Source organism: Dromiciops gliroides, chromosome 1 (assembly GCF_019393635.1).
Source record: "Dromiciops gliroides isolate mDroGli1 chromosome 1, mDroGli1.pri, whole genome shotgun sequence".
Classification (NCBI taxonomy): Eukaryota; Metazoa; Chordata; class Mammalia; order Microbiotheria; family Microbiotheriidae; genus Dromiciops; species Dromiciops gliroides.
Window position 1 is genome coordinate 405,511,886 of NC_057861.1, and position 4,808 is coordinate 405,516,693.

The window sequence follows — 4,808 nt, forward strand, 5'->3', positions numbered from 1 at the left end:
ATATCTAAGTGGTCCATCTCACTGTGCTATGCAAGAAATGTGCCATATTCTGTCAGACATTTCCTGGAGGAGGTACTTTTTTCCATTTGCTGGATACTGGAAAAATTAATAGAGTTTGAAGCTTCAGAGTGAGACATGAGATGAACAAAATCCATTATTTCATACTTCCAATGTCACAAATACCTAATTAAAACAAGTAAAAATTCTTTGGCATAATTACTACGGATAATATTACAAACACTGGCTAAAATTATGTCATAATATCAGTTCTGAAATAATTCTGACATTTATATTCTTAGACTTGTCACAAAAATGGCAACCAGAGTGGGTGTAACCAAAAGAATAATCTTTGTATCATGTGGTCTTTATTAAAATGCAAAGAAACAGGAAGGGTTTTCATCAACACAATGCTCTAAAAAATTGGAAATTTGCCCAAGGATCCTTCATGTTCATTTCCAGCACACTGGAGTTTAAGAAATATTTCTTCTGCTGTTCTCTGATTCACTAGCCATCATGAGACTATCAAGAGCTAATCAATATATAATGATATACTAGTATTCTTAATAAGATTAAGAGGTAAAACATTTTAAATCAACAAGTTGTATTTACTTATATTAAGAAAACTTCTAAGGCAGAGCTCTATAATAAAAATTATCTAAATGAGTCAGATTTGAATAACACCTCCAATTTAACACTTTCATTTGATGTATCTAGATAATTGAGAGAAAGGCAGGATTTTCTCCCCATTCTTTCCCTGCCTCCTAGTTTGGTTATCTAATATTATCCAAATTTCCCAGAAATTTGTAAACAATTTCATTTTGTGATAATCTAAGATTACTCACAATCATTGAATTTTAGTACTGATCTAAAAGCTGAATAAATATAGTCTGTTTCTGGGAAATCCTAAGATACATTGGAGAAAAATTAGATAATACTGTGATTATTTTGTTGTTGTTGTTGATTACATTTTAAAGCTTTTGTCTCAGTAGAAAAATCACAGCCTTAAAGGTTCTCTTCCAACAAGGAATCTCCCATTCATATGTTAAGATCCTATGATTCCTCATAAAATTGCCACAATAAACATAACTTTGCTCAGTGATTCTCTAATTATCAAGTGAAAAATAAAAGAAAGACACATAAAATTTGCCAAGGTAGTTGCCTTTCAATCTGAGGTCACTGTGAATAGAGTTCAAATTAAAAAGAAGATTCTCATAGATGGCAAGGTCCTCTAGGAACTCATTATATCAAGCCTCGGAGTGTTATGGGGCCTCTTCAATAAACTTTATAGTTTATCAAAAGAGATCTACACAATCTACAGAGGATTTTTTTTTTTGCGAGACAAAGAGGGTTAAGTGACTTGCCCAGGGTCACACAGCTAGTAACTGTCAAGTGTCTAAGGCCAGATTTGAACTCAGTACCTCCTGAATCCAGGGCCAGTGCTTTATCCACTGTGCCACATAGCTGTCCCCAAGAATTTTTTTTTTTAAAACCGAAATGAATGAAAAATATGTGTTGTCCAGATTAGGACATGTAATTGAATGGGATGGTCATTAAGTTCATCCATAAGTGCATATATCTCAGGCACTGCCAATGGACAATGAGCCAGGCACAGACATAAACAGGTAGAATAAAACAGAATGAATTGCATTTGAGAGATTGTACACATTCAGTGATCCCAAGGGACATCCCAATTTTTAAAAATTCATATTTTAAAATGAAATATGATAATTTTAATATTTTCCTGGCTGTTCTGTATGCCTGTCAATAATGGAATACCACCGTCCCTGAAGAAACAAAATTTCAAGTGGCCCAAAAGACAATGGAGATGTATAAACATGAAGTCACAGATTTAAAGTTGAAAGGGGTCTCAAAGTTCCTCTAATCTAAGCCTTCATTTTTATAAATGAAGAAATTGAGGCCCAGAGAAGTTACATGAATTGGCCAATGCCACAAAAAAAGATAAAATTAGGGGCAGCTAGGTGGCACAATGGATAGAGCAGCAGCCCTGGATTCAGGAGGACCTGAGTTCAAATCCGGCCGGGACACTTTACATACTTATTAGCTGTGTGACCCTGGGCAAGTCACTTAACCCCAATTGCCTCACACACACACAAAAAAAGATAAAATTAAGATCTGAGTTCATCTTCCAACTTTAAATTCAGCCCTCCTCTCACTTTATTATACCATCTCATAAACATCATAAATAGATTGTCCTATATCACTTAAGAAATCAAGTGAATCAGTGACAACACTAATTTGGAAGTTCCTTCCAATAAAGCAAACTGTAATCTCTCCATAACTGCCTATCCTATTTGATGGAAGGAAGGAAGTAAAGAGGGGAGGGAGGGAAGGAGAGAAGAAGAAAGGAAGGAAATATTTATGAAGTGCTCACTATATACCGGGCATGGTGCTAAATGCTTTTATGAATATTTCATTTGATCCTCACAAATACTTTGAGAGGCAGATGCTATTACTATCCAAATTTTATAGTTGAGGAAATCAAGGCAGATGGAGAATAAGGGACATGTTAGGCCCCCAGCGGGCCTCGCGGCGGACATAATGGCAGCGGCCCTGTGGGGACGGCCAGTGTTGGGGGCGCTAAACGTGAGGGCGGCCCCGGGGGGCGGCCTGGGCCCGGGGCGGGGAGCTCGGCGCAGCGCCTACCAGTGGGGCGTGCGCTTCACGCGCAAGTCCGAACCGCCGCCGCTGGACCACGAGTACGAAATCCCGGGTGTTGAACCCGTGATGTGGGCCGGCCTCCTGCACCCGCAGCCCGGCCTGGCCAGGCCGGTGTTCCCACCGTGGGAGCGCGGCTGGGAGGACCCGAGGCGGCCCCGGACGATCCCGCGTGACAACCACCCCTTGCGGCACGACGAGCCCTGCCACGTGGTGCACCAACGCTGCCGCCTGCTCGAGCGTGTAAAGCAAGCCTTCTGGCTCACCAAGTCCAAATTAATAGAAGGCCTCCCAGAGAGGGTCCTCAGCCTGGCCGACACGCCAGCGAATCACATCGAGAACCAGGATGAACCGATCCAGAATGCCACCTTGTTACTCACGCCTGTGGCATTCCATTGAGAGCATCCCCAAGAGAGAGACATACTGCCCCGTCCTTGTGAACAATCTAATACATCTCTGTAATACGAAGATTCCCCAGTACCCTGCTTTGACCAGGATCCAAGCCAAGGACTACATGCTGTCAACCTCGTGGCATCGAGACTCCATTTTCCTTCAGATCCGTGGTCTTAATGGGACTCGTTGGAGTGCCAAGGATCCTTTGCTGCCCATCACTTCCCAGAAAGAGGACAAAGCTACAGAGAATCATGTTCTAGAGACCTTCTACCCCATAGCTCCAACCATTAACCTTCAGGAATGCGACATTTATGACGTGAGAGAAGACACAGGTTTCCGTGAAGGCTACCCCTACCCCCATCCACACACCGTGCTCTTCCTGGAGTCGCTGAACAGTTGCGGGGCCTGATTTCGATCTGAAAAGCTTCGAGCCAAGATGATCATGTTCGCCTTTGGCAATGCTCTGGCTCAGGCCCGGAAGCTGTATGGGGAGGCTCGGGTGCTGGAGCAGCCAGTCGTGGTGCAGAGCATTGGTACTGATGGCCGCGTCTTCCAGTTCATGGTGTTCCATCTGAACACCACAGACCTGGCTTCCAATGATGGCATCAAAAACCTCGTCTGGATGGATTCTGACCGGCTTCTCTATCAGCATTTCCGATGTCTTCCTGTCATTAAGAAGAAAGTTGTCGTGGAACCTGTCAGAATTGTTGATTATTAGCCTGGGACTTTCAGGAAGTTTTTAGCAATGTACTTACAGGGTGTGGCCTGAGTTCCAGCCCTTGGACTGTCCGAAGACCTTGCTGGGAACAGAGAGGCTGCCCACCCGGGCTCCCAGCACAGCCCTCACCCATATCTGTGCCCAATCTCCCCGATGGCAATAAAGAGCTATTTATCTTCTCAAAAAAAAGAAAAAAAGTCATGTTAGGGTCACACAGTAGTATCTGTGAATGCGGGTCTTCCTGAGTTCAGGCCCAGTTCTCTATTTCCTTCACTATTTAATTACCTGTGGTAGCTTTTCTATTTCTTCAATAAGTTTTCCATAGTGGTTCTATCTGATGAGCTAAGGACCTTTCATGATTTCTCCTGACATCACAGGGAAGTGCTTGAGCTATCCACTTCTTATAATTCATTTGTGCCACATGATAAACCTATTTTATTTTTGTTGTTTTCTGACATATATAATGAATATTATCTAAGTTATTACATTTAGATATACCTAGATATATGCTAGTACATATAACAGTATTTTAAATCCTTCCTCTTCTTTTTTTTTAATAAACAGGCAGTTTTCTTTTTTTAATACAGATAACAACTATTTTATAAATAACATATAAATATCAATTTATATAAGTAATATATGTGACAAATTTGTTCAAATATCACTATATAAATAAGACCTAAATAACTCATATATGCACAACATATATATTTATGCGTGTGTATATAGATACATATATACATCCTATACCCTTCTGAGCACAACCCTCCCCATCTTTTTTTTTTAGGTTAAACATTTTTATTTATATTTTTCTGTTCTAATCTCTATCCCTCCTTCCCTCCCTCCCCTCCCTCCTTCCTAAGGCAGAAAACAATCTGATATGGGATATATATATATATATATATATATATATATATATATATATATATATATATATATATATATGTGTGTGTGTGTGTGTGTATATATGTGTGTGTGTGTGTGTGTATGTGTGTGTGTGTGTATATGTATATGATCATGC

At 40.7% G+C, this 4,808-nt stretch overlaps 1 pseudogene; it reads left to right on the plus strand.

The window, feature by feature from the left end:
- Nucleotides 1–2,559: 2,559 nt before the first annotated feature.
- On the plus strand, nucleotides 2,560–3,838 carry LOC122754268 (annotated as a pseudogene).
- The last annotated feature ends 970 nt before the right edge of the window (nucleotides 3,839–4,808 follow it).